Raw genomic sequence first — 18,350 nt, 5'->3', positions numbered from 1 at the left:
ATCGTGAGGAGGTCCAAACCCCTCAGCCTCTGGATGCAACTCTTGGCCATTGTGAAGGAGAGATACCTTTGTCCAGAAGATCTCCAGCTTCAGCAAGGCCCTCGGAAGACCACAGAGCAATGAATCCAATACTTATGTGACCAGGTTGTGCTAGAGATCCTTTTCTCAAATGATGACAAAACCACTAAAAGTACAGACCTGGTAAAATGTACAACACTGATGTGACTCAGACTCGCACGACATAGGCATACTCACATTTCCTAGCATCACCGCAGTGGAATGAGGAAAATGAGACAGTGGGTACTATGACTTCCTCTTTTTAGTTATTCAGGTACAGGGAGGGCCTTCCTCCACTAATCAGAGGTGATTTTAAAAGGGAGCTGAGCAGGTGGTGCCCTTCTTCTCATTAGCCATTCAGGCACAGGAAGGGGCTTCCTCTGCCCATGGTAGATGATTTAAAGAAGGCTTTAGGAAGCACAATGACCTAGAGCAGGCAAACAGGGGTGTGGCATGTCTTTGAAGGCATTGCATGGCAATTTGCGCAGACAGGGCAAGCAGGCAGGGTTGCAGCCATCGTAGTGGGGTTTTATTCTGTGTTGGGGTTTTGTTTGTTTGGTTGTTTGACGTGCCTATTCCCCTCAGGCCCCCGAATCACCAGGCCAGCCCAGATATACAGGGCCTTGAGGGAAGGCATGTCAGGAGTTGGGAAAAGATTCAAAAAAGGCTCCAATTCCCCGATGTGGTTGTCCAGCTCCTTTATTCCATGAGATGAGGGGGAAAAGAGAGCAAACAGGAAGGGACATGGCCTTATCTAGGTTCTGGACAGGGAGGGCTTTCTGGCTTTCTGCCAACCCCATCAGAGCAGGAAGGAGGGGACCACAATTATCTGATCCCAGTCACAGGGGTCCCTGGAAAAGGGGAAAAGCATAGCCCAAGCGCACTGTAACAGTTGTTTTTGTTTTTGTTTTTTCCTCAGCAATGGTTTCCAAACAATCAAAAGCTATAGCTAGTAAAAGTGTACCAACCCAAACAGAACCCCTCAAGGAGGACACATCTGTCAAGACCCCTTTGTGCACGGAGTGTTTGAGCCTGTCAGTAGTACCAGGGGATGGTGCAAAAGATTACTGCATGCAGTGCAAACAGGTGAAAGATCTGCTCTGTCTGGTGGTGGAGCTTAAGGAAGAAAGAGTATTAGGGAAAATGAAAGCAAAATAGACTGGTGGAGTTTCACCCTTCCATTCCTGAGAGAAGCTCACGAGGAGTCAGAGGACTCCCATGCCTGTTACTATCAGGCAGAACGAGGAGACCTAGTAGATGAAAGGGAGTGGAAATAGGTCCCTACTCAAAGAGTTAATAAAAATACCTCCCAACCCCTATCACCTACCCAGGTGTCACTTCAGAATAGATATGAGGCCCTGGATGAGGAGGGTCAGCCAGACTACATCAAAGAAAATTATCTGCCTGCAGAGCCTCCCAATTGCACTTCGTCTGTCAGATGGATCACTACCTCTAGTATTAAAAAGAAGGGTAGTCATAGTAGGTGACTCCCTTCTGAGGGGAACAGAGGGCCCCGTATATCGACTGAGCCCATCCCACAGGGAAGTCTCCTGCCTCCCTAGGGCCCGGGTACAGAATATCACTGGGACACTCCCTTATCTGATTCAGCCCTCTGATTATTACCCACTGTGGATACTCCAGGCTGGCAGTGATGAGACTGAAAAGAAGAGCACCAAGGCAATTAAAATGGACTTCAAGGCTCTGGGTCGATTGGTTGATGGGGCAGGAGCAGAGGTGGTGTTCTGCTCAGTCCCTTTGATAGAAGGGACAAATGATGAAGGGCACAGGAGAACCCACATTATCAACAAGTGGCTTAAGGGCTGGTGCCATCGGCAAAATTTTGGGTTCTTTCATCATGGGGCAACTTTTAAGGCATCTGGCCTGCTGGAGCCAGATGAGCTCCTATCTATTAAGGGCAAAAGGATTCTAGTCCATGAATTGATGGGACTCATTGAGAGGGCTTTAAACTAGGTTTGAAGGGGGAAGGGGATGCCACTAGGCTCTCCAGAAACAAGCAGCTGGAGGATGTTTCAAGATCACCAGCCCTTGTTCTTGTAGATGACCTTAACCTGCCAGACATCTGCTGGGAACTCAACACAGCAGAAAAGAGGCAGTCTAGGAGGTTCTTACAGTGTGTGGAGGGCAACTTCTTGTCACAGCTGATGACTGAGCCCACCAGGGGAGGGACTATGTTAGACCTGTTTTTGCAAATAGAGATAGGCTGGTGGGAGATGTGGTGTTTGGAGGCTGCTTGGGGCATAGTGATCATGAAATGATGGAGTTTTCAATATTTGGTGAAATGAGGAGGAACATCAATGAAACTTCTACACAGAACTTGTGGAGGGCAGACTTTGGCCTATTTAGGAGACTTATTCAGAGAGTTCCTTGGTAAATAGCTCTTAGAAACAAAGGAGTCCGGAGATCTTGAGGGCACAGACTGTCCCTGTGTGCCGAAACATGAGTCAATGAGGCAAACGTTTAGCCTGGATGGGCAATGAGGTTTTGAAGGAACTTAGGAACAAAAAGAGGATATATCATCTTTGGAAGAAGGGTCAGGTCTCTCAGGAAGTATTTAAGGGGGTTGCTAGATCATGTAGGGAAAAAAAATAGAGAGGCCAAAGCTCACTTCAAACTTAATTTGGCAACTTTTGTAAAGGATAATAAAAAATGTTTTTACAAATATATTAACAGCAAAAGGAAGGGTAAGACCAACCATTGTTCTCTGCTGGATGCAGGAGGGAACTTAGTAACTGCAGATGAGGAGAAGGCAGAAGTGCTTAACACCTTTTTGCCTCAGTCTTTAGTGGGAAGACAGCTTGTCCTTGGAGCAACTGTCCTCCTGGGCTGGTAGATAGTGTCAGGTAGCAGAATGGTCCCCTTGTTATCCAGGAGGAGGCAGTCAGAGAACTGCTGAGCAATTTGGATGTTCATAAATCTATGGGACCAGATGGGATCCATCCCAGGGTGATGAGGAAGCTGGCAGATGAGCTTGTGAAGCCAGTCTCCATCATTTACCAACAGTCCTGGCTCACTAGTGAGGTTCCAGATGACTGGAAGCTGGCCAGTGTGGTGCCCATTTACAAGAAGGGTAGGAAGGAGGATCTTGGTAATTATAGGCCAGTTAGCCTGACCTCAGTACCTGGTTGTAAGAAGCCGTCTGAAGACCCTCACTCATTTGTCTGCCCATTGCCACAGGAAGGAAACCCCCCCCCCTCCCCGGTGCAGTTTCGGCTTGGAGAAGGCAACAGTGCAGGTGCAGCCACTGTACCGTTACGTTAGCTGTTAAGACCCAGCACAGACTCAGCACAGGGCGGCCTGCTGCAGTGCCTACTTCACTCTACACCTTTAAGCCGAATGAACTGTTGGGGTGACTCTGGTGGTCTCTCACTGAAGACCCCTCATCTGCCTCATTTCCACCATGACAGACAGAGATCAAGAACCCTCTCCCCAAGGACTGAGACTGACACCCCTACCACAAAGAGTGTGTGGGGGGGAGAATGACCTGACCTGTTCTTCTCCAGTAACTTCAATGGATTTATTCTTCATTGTGTTTGTTCAGCATGGATGATTTTCTGTAGATACACCTGTTCCCCCCATAACAATCTCAATAGACTCTCATTGTTCTGCCTGTTCCCCCCTTTTCCCTCTGTGGACTATAACTAGACCCCTGGGTTAGGTAGGACTTTGGAGACTCTCCCCAACACAACAAGACGGATCCCCATCGTCCGGACCAGTGAGGACCTCGCCTGTGTTGGTAGCTATTCCCATCCCCCCTTCTCTCTCTCTCTCTATCCTTTTTATTTCTTTTCTGACCCCACTATCGCATTTATTGTTTTGGCCCCTAATAAAGGTGCATTTGTTGTGATTAAACTGATAGTCCCCTGCTGTTTGTCTTTTGCACTTTGGGATCGGCTAATGAACCATCACGACACCCCGCTATAAGCGGATCGTGACACTGGTAAGGTAATAGAAGAGTTTATATTGAGTGTTATCACTCTCCACTTACAGGACAGCCAGGGTGTCAGACCTAGCCAGCATGGGTTTAGGAGGGGGAGACCATGTTTGACCAACCTGGTCTCCTTTTATGAGCAGGTGACCTGCCTGGTGGATGTGGGAAAGACTGTGGATCTTGTAGATTTGGTCTTCAGCAAGGCCTTTGACACGGTCTCCCACAGCATAGTCCTGGAAAGTTGGCAGCCCACAGGTTGGACAGGAGCACTGTTTGCTGGGTTAAGAACTGGCTGGAAGGCCAGGCCCAGAGAGTGGTGGTGAACAGTGCTGAATCCAACTGGTGGCCAGTGGTGCTCCTCAGGGGTCTGTGCTGGGGCCAGTTCTGTTCAATAATTTTATTTATTACATGGAAGAGGGGATTGATTAATAAATTTGCAGATGACACTAAGCTGGGAGCATGTCAATCTGTTGGAAGGTAGGATGGCTCTGCAGAGAGACCTGGAAGAGTTGGATGGATGGGCAGAGAACATGAGGATGAAATTTAAGAAGTCCAAGTGCCCAGTCCTGCATTTTGGCCACAATAAGCACCTGTAATATTATAGGCTGGGGACAGAGTGGCTGGACAGTGGCCACGTGGAAAAGGACCTGAGGATACTGGTCAAGACCCGACTGAATATGAGCCAGCAGTGTGCACTGATGGCCAAGGAGGCCAATGGCATCCTGGCCTGTATCAAGAATAGTGTGGCCAGCAGGACCAGGGAGGTCATCCTTCCCCTATACTCAGCACTGGTGAGGCTGCACCTTGAGTACTGTGTCCAGTTCTGGGCCCCTCAGTTTAGGAAGGATGTTGAAATGCTTGAGCACATCCAGAGGAGGGCAACTAGGTTGGTGAGGGGCTTGGAACACAAGCCCTATGAGGAATGACTGAGGGAGGTGGGGTTCTTTAGCCTGGAGAAAAGGAGACTCAGAGGTGACCTTATCACTCTCTACAATTTCCTGAAAGGTGGTTGCAGTCAGGTGGGGGTTGGTCTCTTTCTCCAGGCAGGAACTGACAGGACGAGAGGACATAGTCTAAAGCTGTGCCAAGGGAAATATAAGTTGGATATTAGGAAAATGTTTTTTACTGTGAAACGCGGATGAAAAATCAAACCCCACAATTCTAATAAAGATTTGTAGGGAATGGGTATGTTTATTCATAGCGCTGGATGCATGTGGGGACTCATTGCCCTTCAATGGACATGCGCACCCCTGAGAACTCCCGATCCTGTTTTATTACCTGACTAATTTCCATATGCATAGAATTTCACAATAGGTTAATGCATATTCATTCTGTTGATTTCACATTACACTTACAGCTAGTTACACTTGTACTCAGTTTTTGTCAGAAAGTACAGAAAGAACTCCACTCTGCCCTGTCTGTTGCAAGGTTTGAGGAGTCTTTCTTATCTTTTAGTGTGTAAATTTAGATTCTTTCTCCTTAGCTGGGGTAGTTTTGCTAATGCTGCAGTTACCAGACTAAACAGCATTAGCAATCTCAAAGTGGCACATTTCACCTAAATCCAAATGGATTTCTACCCTGTTAAATTTTCACTCTGTCTCATTCCCCCCTTTCCTGAAGATGATAAGTAAATTCTTTTACTTAATGCAAATCCTTATATTAGTAAGTGCCCCTTAGTGCTTTACTATGTACATTTGACCTACTAGGCACAATTACAGTAGTACAAGTTCTCAAGCATACACAATCTTTACCAGTATATACAAGCACAGTTTTCTGATCAGTGACTGAATGAATCTCTAATTGGCAGATAAACAGTGGCATTGTGTGCAGTAAGTACCAAGGCAGTGGCCACATTAGAAGCAGGATCATAGGTTACAGATGCTTTTCACCCCCTCCAGTATGATCAAAGCTGCTGTTGACTGCATCCAAAACTGTGCTTGTATAAAACTGAAAGCTAAAGTCATCTTATCTTGAACCATACTAAGTGTTTCTACTATTAACTTGGGATTTTGTACCCCGGCCTTTTAGAGATAATTGTAGGGGTTGTTTTAAGTTTTCCAGTCTACCTGCTGCAGTGTCCAGCTCTCTCATAGATTCAGTATACTGATTAGAACCTGGGACCAAGGCCATTGAGCATTGCTTTGGATAGAGGAGTTCCAGGATTTCAATTACAATTATACACAAAGCAATTCTATAAATAAAATTACAAACTACCCCCCCCCCCCCCCCAATTCACTCATTTTGCCTGAATAAGTTTTAGTCTCAGTTCATTGTGTCTTGGTGTCAGTTTCCAAGGGGCTTCTGGGGCCTGCCTCATTTGAGCATGGTGGATCCAGGCATTCTGCTTCTTAATCTTGATTGCGGTGAGGGTGGTGAGAAGCATCTGGAATGGTGTTTTCCCACTGTGGTTCCAAAGTCTTTTCTGTAAGAGACTTAAGGTAGACTTAATTCCCAGGCTGTATGCTACATGTAATATTGTGACTGGAATCCAAAACCAGTATTATTTACTCTGGTCACTTTGACAGTTCTGGTGGGGAATGTTTCTGGCCACCCTGAAAATGTATTTGCTAATACTCATAAATACTGACACCCCCCTTTCCATGGGGGTTTTGAAAAGCCAATTTACTACTGCTGTCCACATCCATGGCCCCTCCCAATCTGACCAAGTTTTGTCTGGGGTATTCTTGAGGTTAGTTTGGAGGCAAGGATCACACTGTCAGTTCACCTGGCATATAAGTTCCTGGCAATGAATTTTTAAATCAGATATGTGTTATAAAAAGCCTGTGGAAGATACCATTTAGTTTTGATGCACTCTGTAACACTGGCAGCCTTGGTCATTCTGGGAAAGAAGCCACACTTTACAAAAGCTTTTAAGCAGTTAGGCCCCAGTGTGTTTTCTGGTGCTCTTCTCTTACTAGTGACCACATGTATGGGAAGGGATTTCTAGCTCCCCTTCAATGGTAGCCTATAGGTTATCCTTGGTTATATGTCCCTTTTGATTAGTATTATTATTTTCTGGCTTACCTTTAAGGGAAATCTGTCCATAATTACCTCACCCTCTCTGCTTTCTTTGCCTTTCCATCCACCAACTCATTTCTTTTTCCCAATTCTGAGCTCACTCTCTGGTGTGCTTTAATATGCATACTTCCATCTGCTGGATTATTTCTTGTACATGTCTGATGTTCTTTCCTTCTGAGGTCAGCAGTCTCCTCTCTTTCTCTAGACAGCTCCATGTGCGTGCACAACTCTGAATGCATATCTAGAGTCTGCCATTTCTAAGGCACAGGGCAGTGCAATAACCTCGTCCTTCTCTGCAGAGGTGCCTGTTGGTAAGGGTCCGAATTCTATTATCTCTCTGCAGGTAGTGACTACATATCCAGCATGTCGCTTTCCACTGGCAATGTAGCTGTTCCCATCAGTGAATCGGGCCTCTGCATAGTCCAAAGGAGTGTCCTTTAAGTCTGGGCAGCTGGAGAAAGTAGGCTTCAGTAGTCTTCGAGCAATCGTGGTGTACTGCTTCTCCTTGATTTCTACTGAGAAGAGAAGCTGGATTGTCAATGTTAGTTACTACTCTCCCTATATCATCTTGTTCTACCATGATTGCCTGGTACTGTAGGAACCTCTGTGGCAAGAGCTGGTGGCCGTCCTTTACTTCCAATACTGCGGATGTTATGATTGAGCACAAGAGGCCATCTGATCCGATTAACAGAATTTATTTAATTCATTTAATAGAGTATATGAGAGCAAAGCAAAAAGCAGCGCTGCGGCGACAGAGGGGAGCAACCGCTCCGCCAAACTGCCGCCCCGTGATCCCCCTAGCTCACTGTTTTTATCCCCTTCTTTAGTTCACTCGTTTCTTCTGCGCAGTCGCATTCTGTTGCTAGGTGGTCGTTTTCTGCCTCCTGGTGGTCGTGGGATGAAGGCTGGTTGTCTTCCTCACAGGTGTCCTTTGATCTGGGGATTCTCACAGTCTCAAGTATACGTGTTATCTTAGAAATGCATGTTATCAGCTAAGCACTGCAAAGCCTATTGCCTACTACCGCTGTAAAAGGTTAGGAATGCGTATTATCAGCAATTCACAGCCTGTTGCCTATTACCGCTGTAAAAACAAACTTCTTTGAAACAAATTACTATCTGCAGCTGCATCGAACAAAAAGGTCACCCTTCTCTTACAGCGGACACTGTGTGGGACACTAGTACAGTCATTTTTTGTCCCAGAGTAAACTTGTATACTTCTTGTATATTCAGTATGACTGCTGCTAAAGCTCTGAGGCAGCTTGGCCATCCTTTGGCATTGCATCTGGTTGCTTGGAAGCAACTGCCCTCCAGTATGAATTCAATTCCGGAGTCACAAAGAAGAATAGAAAGAATAGTTTACTTACATCTGGAAGTCCCAAAGCTGGAGCTGACATGAGGGCACTCTTTAGCTGGTGAAAGGCCCGTGTGGATTCTTTTGTCCACTGGAGATCTCTGCCTGACAAACAGTCCGTAATTATAAACACACAGCCAGCACCACACTGCCATGCCTGTGCCTTTTCTTTAATACTCTGTATCCTTGGAGTTCTAGGAAATTTGAAAGGCTTCTTCCTTCTTCCTGTGAAGTTTCCCAAGGTTCTGGATCTTTGCAAGTTGTTCTCTAAACAGAGTGGGGGATTTTAAAGCCTTGAGGCACATGGACCATGTGAGCTAGGTTTTGAGCCCGCTTTTAGGGCTTTTCTATTCAAATGCAAAATTTTTCTGGCTGGCTTCCTGGATAGGGAGGCAAAAGAAACCATCTTTCAGATCTAAAACAGTAAACCAGGTTAGTTCAGGTGTTAAACAAGTTAGTAAGGTGTATGGATTTGCTACCACAGGATATAAATCCTTTGTTATCTTATTGACAGCCCTCAATCTTGTACTATCAATTATTGGGGTGATTTCTTCCATATCTTTTTCAGGGGGTACTGCTTAATTTTTCACTGGTTGTGTCCCGTCCTTAAGCTTGATTACTATGGCGGGGGGGGGGGGGGGGGGGGAGAGTGTTTTTTGCCCTCCGTGGTACACCAGAAGCCCATACCCTCAAAAATACTTGTCCTAATATCTCTTAATTAATTTTCTCCTTATTTTCAATGGCTGCTAATGTTAAACTTAACACCTCTATGTACCTTTGATCATTTACCTCCAGAGTAACCTCCTCATTCTAGAATGTTTAGTGAGTTGGGCATATACAAAAACTTGTAAATACCCCATTGTTACTTTAAAGCTTTGCAAAAGTATGCCTTCTCAGACTGACCAGTTGTTTCCCACACTACAACATAATCATTCTCCACAGGTACTAAAGCTTTATTTAAACTGAATACATGGCCCCTGTATCAACCAAAATTCCACCCTTTTCCTTTCTCCTGGTCCCACTGTTATAAATTGAGGCGAATAATTTATTCAGCCTTTTAAGATCAATTAATAATTTTATTAATTACAGCAAGCAAACAGCGCTAGGTGCAGCTCGGGAGACTGTGTTCCACCAAAAGCTGACAACCTTTCCTTCTCTTCAGTCCCTTTTTATCCAGCACAAGTGGGGGTGATGGGTCTCCTTCCCCTGAGGTTATCAGTTCCAGCCAGTCCTGCAAGATCTTTCACAATCTTTGTTTGCGGTTACCAGCTTTGCCCAAGCCTGCAAATTCCATGCCCCGACCCCCCCCCCCCCACCCTTTTATCCTAATTTCATACTTTTGATGAACAAACAAGTCAATGCAGTTTTTCACATTCGCCCATTTTCTCTTTTATCATTTTGTTCATCAAATCATTTTACTTCTTGGTGGGCTAGAATCAAAGTCTCTCCTACTTCAGGATTTCTAGGGAGAGTTTCATATTTGGCTTTGATCAGCATTAGGTGTGCTGCCTTCAATTTTCTTTTTACTATTCTAATTTTATCTCCTGCAGTTTGCCAGTTTGAGGCTATTGTTTTACACTCTCAGTACCTACAGAAATATTCCCTAGGGTAATTGCAATACCCTTTCCCTGGGTTTGATGCTGGACACATATAAAATCCTACGTTATTAAAACAGGGCTCTACAGCGGCTAGTTTGCATAACTGTGGGTAAAACTAGGGGGTCTGGATGTTATCTGACTCTGAATTACTCTACTATTTACTCCAGTTATTGTCTACTTAAAGGGTTGGTGCAAAGCTGGGGAGCCCTCTCTTTGGTATACAGTACAAAGCATTAACATATTAATAATTTGCCAATAAGGGTGGGGTCCTGACCTTGTTTTTATTGCATAATATCTTGTTTTCCCCTCTTGGGTTTGTTGCCTTTCTGGTGTTTCAGAGGCAATCAGACCGGTCGTCTGGGGGAGCCTAGTACTCAGTTGGCAATAGTTGGAGCATTTCAGCATTATTCTATCTGGGGGGGGGGGGGGGGGGGATCTGGCTTTTTCCCCTCTGCCTCGCTCGCCGACTCCGGTGCTTCCAGCCGCGAGGTAAATTATCTTCTCGGCAGCAGCGGTACTTGCCTAGGCGTCCTTTCCCTTGCTCCCGCCTAACTTCGTACTGTTCCCTATTTTTATCTTTGACTGGGGGTGGGTCACATGAGACCCCCTTTAGTTCCCTCTGACAACACATTTTTAAAATTTGGGCAACAAATGGAGTGGGTTTGTTAGTATGGAAACAAAAGTTTCCTGATGCACTCCTTTGGTGTATATTTTTTTACCAGTCCTCAGACTCTAAACAAATCTACTGATTTTTCAATTTTCTTGATTTTAACACAATTTCTGTTCAGCCCCCAGTTGGCGGCTTCCCCCCTTGGCAATGGACCTGCCACCATTCTTGGCAAATCTTACATGTAAAGCACTTAAAAGGACAACAATCACAATCTACATTATTACAAATTATTAAATAATCATTAAAATAATTACTAACACATACGAAAGGATAATAATTATAATCTACCTTATTATAAACTACTAAATAATTACTAATAAGTAGGTAATTATATCCCTTTTTGTTCTCCTTTGCGATCGATGTAAATGATGCACACAGAGTTCATAGATTTTTCTTAATGGTAACCTTCAAATTCCTAGGCTGGCTGTCTACTTTTTACTGGTCATCCGTGGTGGCCGGACTTTTAACTCGACTGGCATGCATCCACTCTTTCTCGGCTGTCCGTATCGCAGTTCTTGTGGTCTTCTTTCTTCTCATATTTTACTAAAAGTATGAACTACTTCATAGGCATATTTAGAATTAGTAAAAATAGTCCAACTTTTTCCTTTCAATAAATTTAGATCTTTAAGCACAGCATATAATTTGCATGCTTGGGCTGACCAGCTGGGATTAAGGGGACTAGATTCTACTGTCTTTAATGTTTTCTCATCTATTATAGCATACCCAGATTTTTTTTTCTCTTTTTTTTTTTTTTTTTTCAGAACTTGAGAGAACTTATCTACATATAATTGAGTCTCTTCTTTTAGTTTTTCTTCCTCAAGATCTGGCCTTATTTTTGTTTGTTCCTCTATCTGTTGGAGGTAATCATGTGTTAGTTCTGTAATTGGTTATTTATATAAAAAAAACTGGGCTGGGTTTTTCAGGCCCATTGTTTCTTAACTTAGGAGAGGAGACTAGGATGTCTTCATACTTTAGGAATCTGGCATCCGTTATCTATTTGTCGGCCTTCTGTTGCAAAACTCCATGAATGTTATAGGGAGATAAGATTTTTAGCTCACTTCTAAAGGTTATCTTCCCAGCTTCCTCTACCAGGAGAGCAGCGGCCACTATCGCCTGTAAGCTTGTTTTTTTTTGTGTGTTTTTTTCTGTTTGTGTTTTTTGTTTGTTTGTTTGTTTTTTTCCCAGCCCAGTCCTGAGCTAATACACTATATGCTACTCCCTCATTTACATTAATAAATAAGTAAAATGATCTCTTCAAATGTGGAATGCTAAGGACTGGAGCATTGACTAGTTCAGTTTTTAATGCCTCTAATTGATCTTCATCATTGGTGCTCCATTTCAATAACCCATCATTAGTTAATTTTTCATATAAAAATTTAACTTTTCTACTAAAATTTTCGATCCATTGTAAAATGGGGGTATTAAAAGAGGACATACATGGTTCTAAAAGTCTTTTTTTTTTTTTTTTTAAAGCCTTTCTATTTCTGGTTTCAGTCCTTGCCTCCCCTCCTTAGATATAGGATATTTCCTAATTCTGACAGGTATCTCTGGGTTCCTAGTAGTTACTTCAAAGGGTTCAGTACTTAATTTTCCTACACTATCAGGGGTGTACCAAACCTCTGGATTAATCTTTTTCTCATCCTCAGCCCGGAGAGGACACAATTTTACTGTCAGTTCTCCCTTATTAATCTCTATCCCTATTTCTAATTCAATCATTAAATCCCTTCCCAGTAAATTATAATCTGCTTCTGGTACTAATAAAAACGACCCAATTCCTAATTTGGAGTTACTTTCTAAGAGTACATCCTTGATTATAGGTACTCCAAAGGGTTTCCCTTTGGCTCTAATCACTTGTATTATTTCAGATGAAATTTTACACCCTTGGGGAAGGGTCTGGACGGTCGATCTTTCTGCCCCTGAGTCCACAAGGAACTCATATTCTTGCTGCTGGGGACTTATTTTTAATTTTACCAGGGGCTCTGTTCTTTCTCTTGTCCCTAGCAGATAGAGCCCCTGACACCCCTAATCTTCCTTAAACTGCTCTTCATCAGCCATCCTTTGTCAGCATTCCCGCTTCATATGTCCCTTTTCCCCACAGTAAAAGCAAACAATCCTATCTCCTCCACCTTTTCTTCCTTCATGCACCTGTCGACCAGCTCCCCTCAAACCTCCTGGGTGACCACCACCCCTTCTTTGGGGAGATTGCCTCTGTCCTTCCCTTACAGCTGCTAACATAATCTTGGACTGCTTCTTGTAGTTCTCATCCTCCCTCCTAACATAAACCTTCTGAGCCTCCTGCAGTTACTCATCCAGCCCCCTTGCTTGCCACCCTTCTAACTTTTCCAACTTCTTTTGAATATCCACCCACGAGTTTACCACAAAATGAACTTTCAAGAGTGTCTCTCCTTCAGGAGTGTTAGGGTCCACTCCTGAATATAACTGAAAGGATTTTCTCAGCCTCTCCAACCACTCAGTTGGATCTTCATCCTTCTTTTGTTGTTCCTTGAAGCCTTTTGTACATTCTGTCCACGAGGGACAGCCTTCCTTATTCCCTGTATTATTATATTTTGCAAATCGCCCATATAGGTACGGTGTAACGGGTCTTGATTATTCCACTGGGGATTCTATAGGGGCCATTTAATATCTGCTAATGGTCCCTGTTGATGTTCATCATCCCAGATTCTCATGCCCATTCTCCTTTCTTCTGCAGAAAACAAAATCCCTAACATGGATTGCATCTCCTCTTATTTGTTTCTCCCCCCCCCCCCCAAACTTCCATGCAGTAATGAGCCATTTTTACTTTATCTTTTTCCTTCCTAGAAGGAAAGGCATTACAATATTTAATCATTAAGCCTAATGGACTATCCTCTGAAATATGGGGAAGTTTTACAGGGATTCCCCCACCCATGGGTTCAGCAGGCTTGCTTTTCCTCTGACCCATCTTCTGGAGTGCCTTCTAACACACACACACACTTGCTTCCCTCAATTCGTGGCCCAGTCCGTCGCCGGATATGGGAACCGCACTACTATGAGGTCCGCACTTGCTTGGGGAGTCCAAGCTGCTGGCTCTCCTCTCATACACCACACTCGTCACACTCCAGGATCCCCACCCCCGACCAGGCAGTCCCGTTCTCCCAGAACAGGCCTCCTCCGGACACCAGGTCCTTCGGAAAATACTTACACCATCCGGTGTCTTCGCCCGGGGCTTCGTGCAAAAAGGTTAAGGGGGTCGCCGGCAGTTCTTTGCTTGCTATCGGATTTTAGGTTCGTTGGTCGGAGTCCGGGGAGGAGTGTCCCCGTAAGGCCACTGTTAAAGCAAAGGCAGTGGGGCGCCTCCTCAGGAGACCTCCTCTCCGGGTGTTCCGATCCGAGTCAGGGCACCAAATTTGTTATAAATTGAGGTGAATAATTTGATTCAGCCTTTTAAGATCAATTAATAATTTTATTAATTACAGCAAGCAATAGCAAGCAAACAGCGCTGGGTGCAGCTCAGGAGACTGTGTTCCGCCAAAAGCTGAAAACCTTTCCTTCTCTTCAGTCCCTTTTTATCCAGCACAAGTGGGGGTGATGGGTCTCCTTCCCCTGAGGTTATCAGTTCCAGCCAGTCCTGCAAGATCTTTCACAATCTTTGTTTGCGGTTACCAGCCTTGCCCAAACCTGCAAATTCCATGCCCCAACCCCCCCCCCCCCCCACACCTTTTTATCCTAATTTCATACTTTTGATGAACAAACAAGTCAATGCAGTTTTTCACACCACTGCCTCTCACAGAGGGGTCTATTGCCTCCTAGTTCTGGATGAGATTGGACTCCCAGGATGGGGATGGGTTTGAGTGGATATACCTCTGGAGCCTGAGTCCTCTTCCCTTTTGGGGAGGTCCTCCTCATCCTCTGTTACCTTAGGAGGAGCCTTTTACAAATCATGTACGTTTTTGTGTTTCAGGATGATAATCTTTCTTTGATTTCATACATCACTGCCTTATGCTGCATGCTGAACAATACATTTGATTTGCTTTCTTTTTGCTTTGTTTTCTTTTTCAAGAGCTAACACCAGTGGGTCAGAAGGAACTCTGAACCCAGTTACTCTGCTATTCTAGGTGATATTTAAGGTGAAATACATATTAGTATACAACACGTCACCTTATTTGCTTTCCTGTCTTAAAACAGCATTGGTTGCAGTAAGGTATTATAAATTCCTTAGTTTTCTGAGTTGCCCTTACTGGAGGCTTTTTTCCAGTGAGCCCCCCTGCCAGAGGGGCTAGGTCAGGAACCTCTTTGCTCTGGTTAGTTCTCATTCCTTATACTATTTTGTTTCTACCCAAGCCTCACGGTCTTTATTCAGTTTTTCTCACACACAGACTTTCCAGGTCGCAGGTATCAGATGCGATCCTCCACACATAAGCTTTAAGATCTCAGGTTCTGAATTGGCTTGATTAGGAACCTTCAATTTACACTTGGGGCACAGAACAGCAATACTAGCCCTTCTCACAAACTCTGCATTGTAGTAGTACTCACGAAACTTGCCAGCCTCTTAATGCACCAAAACCTCCCGGGAATTGCCTGCAAGCTATTGTTTATCACTTCAGCATTTTTCCTTTATTTAAACTCTCTTTTATAAAATCTCGGTCTTTTCCAGTTCGCTTCTTACGCAATCTAATTAAAGCATTGTTTCTACTGATACTTCTTTTGCTGCCCTGCAAAAGGCTGTGCCTGTTACAGCAAATACTCGGATATGCCCACAAACACAGAACCCTGTCCTTATCTCAAATTCAAGGAGAGTCAGGGCTTAAGTTGCTGTGAGGGAAGAATTCCTGGAATTCCTTTAATTTGCTTTACCACAGTTAAACATAAATCACCATACTGTAGCTCTTCTGCATAAAATGATACACTTTTTGCAAACAAAATTCTAAAATCTCCACAAACACAACCATACAATCCCGAGAATCAAATTAACACAATGCTGCAGAAGAACCACACAAAATCACTGAGGAATGGGGTATCTCTTAACGTGCCCACTTTTCTCAACACAACACAGCATAATAGCACACAGTAAAATTCTAGTAAGTCTGAAACACTGGGGCAGAGAAACCCCTCCAGTTCATCTAGCCACGGTTAAAATGTGCAGAATCTACACAAATCACCACTTTTAAACACAGTATATGTCCTCACCTATGTTTCTCTACTTGTTTCACTTCTCTGCGGGGCACTCCCTGACCCCACAGCTTATCCTAGCTGGCGCCTCGGGCCTCACTCGGCCACTTCAGAAACAAGTAGAACTTCCCCCCGCCCCCCGCGCCGCAGGTACACTCATTCGTTCACTCCTTCACTTCCTTTATACACCACACTCACACGACTACAAACACATTAACCGCACAATGTCCGGACACCACAAGCACACAAACTTCGGGTTCACTCTAATCACCCCCAGAGTCGCTAGCGGCCGCTCTATCAGAACAGTGAACCCATCTCCGCTCGCCCTAGCCGCCCTATCGGCCGGGCTGCCTGCAGGCACAGGAACGAGGTTGGGCACTCAGACGTCTCTTGAGTGACTTACCAGCAGTCCTCTCTCTCTCCCCAGGGCCCTCTCAATAAGTGCCGTTTATCCGCACACCAGCAGGTCCTTGTCTGTCTCCGCAGGTTGGCAAGACGCAGAGCGGAGCCCCTCCAGGGAAATTCCCCGGGGCGTGCCAAGGAGGTCCGTTTTCCCCCCTGCCCCTGTGAGTACAGAAAACCATCTGCCTGGCTCGCCATAATGAAACGTCTGTTATAAATGATAATTTTTTCAGCCAGATTAAAAATAAAAATAATTTTATTAGCGGTCAAATTCTATCTAGCCAGCCACGCGGAAAGGACAGAGCCGAGCCTGGGATCGACCCTGGGTGTGCAACAAGGAGTCAGCCTCAGCAGAGTTTTTCCCCCATGCCCACACACCTCCATCCTGGCACAGGTGTTTTTTATAGGGAAAATTCCGCCTGAGGCCAAGATTTTAGCAATCAGGCCTTTCTTATATTTAGCGTATTCACATGGATCTGTCTGAGTATTTCCATGATATCCATCTTGGACGATCAGCACAGACAATCAGCAGACAATGGCCCATCTCCCGGCCGAGCCACATCTGTTTACTTGTAAATCAGTTTCCAGTATACACTCAAGTCTCACTTACAAAAAGGGGGGGGAGGAACTAATACAACGGGCATGATTTAACAAGCATCCAATATTACATATTTCATACAAGGAATGGCGCGAATTATATTTACTATACATAACAATTCCCCACCTTTTATATGATTAATTAATTTGCGCCCTAATTTCTACCTCTATTCATTCTTGAGACTGGCTTTTAGTCTACATTTGGGATATCTTGGTAATTTTTGTAGTTTTGTTCTTTTCCCTTTATTCGCCTTTCAAATTTTGCTAAAGCCTCAGCCGCCCTGCTGTGAGGAATTTCTTCTCCTAGTGTCATTATTTTTGGTATTTGATTTGTTTTTCCAAGGGCAGCTTCTGGGTCTGTGGGTAAAGCTGCTATTTGCATCCCCTGTACTACTGAATGGATGAGTCTTATAAAACAGGGGATGAGACAGGGTAGGAATATGACTCCTGCTATTGAACATAAAATGAAGAAAATTATTTTCTTCCACCAAGCCCCATCTAACAAATGATCCCACCAAGATGCTTGGAGAAGTGAGTTCCACTTTTGTACTGGAACATGGGCTACCCGTTTAATTTCTGTGGCCAGATTTCTAATGGTTTCTCCATAATCATCTATTTCTACACAGCACTGAGATTCATTAAATTTTCCACACACACCTCCTTCTCCAGCTAGTAAGTAATCAAGGGCTATCCTATTATGATATACAAAAGCCCTCATTTGAGAGTGTTGTTGGGATAATAATTCAAGAGCATCTGAGGTGTGATTGGAGACAATCTCCACTACAGCCTGCAACCTTATTAAGCGATTAAATAAATAGATGGGGGTTCGGTATCCCCACGACCCATCCTGAGCCCATGTGGCAGGACCATAATATTCAATGATCCTTTCAGCAGGCCATTCATTCTCTCCCCACGTTTGTTTCCCTCCGATGAGAGGGAATTTTTCCTTTAAGCCCCTTTTTCCTCGGTTCAGGGATTCATACAAGGGGGCTCCTAGTGAACTACTCTCTGACCTGGGTAGGGTGAAGAAAACAGGTCTGATTAGTCCTACCATGCAGGATCCTTTCCAGCGTGGAGGTAATTCACTGTAGGCTTTCTTTCCACAGATCCAGTGTAATCCATTAGGTGCTTTCCATCTGATTGTTATGCTCTCAGGCTCCTCCCAATACTTTCTTAGTTCGCTGATTGACCGATAGGGGTTAGCCCCGGGGTTTTTGTACCAGCAGAGCCCAATTTTGTCACTCCATTCACAGTTACCTTTTTTCTCCTGGCTCCAGTACCCAGTAGGGCTTTCAGGCTGCCAGACTTTGATGTGGCTAGTGGAATTTATAGATAGGGTGGAAACACATGGAGTGTATCCTACGATTTCTGAATATAATCCTCCCTCCCTGCTAAGGCAGAATGTTCCAATTACTCGTTGGTCTAGTATCCACCCCTCTGGCCTCTGAATTATTTTGGGGGTCTCACCAGTTTCCCATTTTAGTAGTTGCTCAGGAGTCAAACCCTCACCCCTCCAAGGCCATTTCTCTGCGGATTTTAGCCCCCCACAGATCCAGCAAT

At 44.5% G+C, this 18,350-nt stretch overlaps 1 protein-coding gene and 1 long non-coding RNA gene across 3 annotated transcripts in view; one reads left to right on the top strand and one right to left on the bottom strand.

The window, feature by feature from the left end:
* Positions 1–18,350, top strand: part of LOC146763027 (guanine nucleotide-binding protein G(q) subunit alpha) — a 278,488-nt gene that overhangs the window by 163,623 nt on the left and 96,515 nt on the right. The gene's annotated exons all lie outside the window — the stretch shown is intronic.
* LOC146763029 (uncharacterized) lies at positions 7,704–14,165 on the bottom strand. The gene is made up of 2 exons (XR_014952669.1): positions 13,825–14,165; positions 7,704–8,755 (listed from the first exon to the last, which is right to left on the bottom strand). It is a non-coding gene; the product is annotated as an uncharacterized LOC146763029 (long non-coding RNA).

This window comes from Lonchura striata, chromosome W (assembly GCF_050655825.1).
Source record: "Lonchura striata isolate lonStrDom1 chromosome W, ASM5065582v1, whole genome shotgun sequence".
NCBI lineage: Eukaryota > Metazoa > Chordata > Aves > Passeriformes > Estrildidae > Lonchura > Lonchura striata.
The sequence above is the reverse complement of the archived record's forward strand: the minus strand, read 5'-3'. Positions and strand labels throughout refer to the sequence as shown.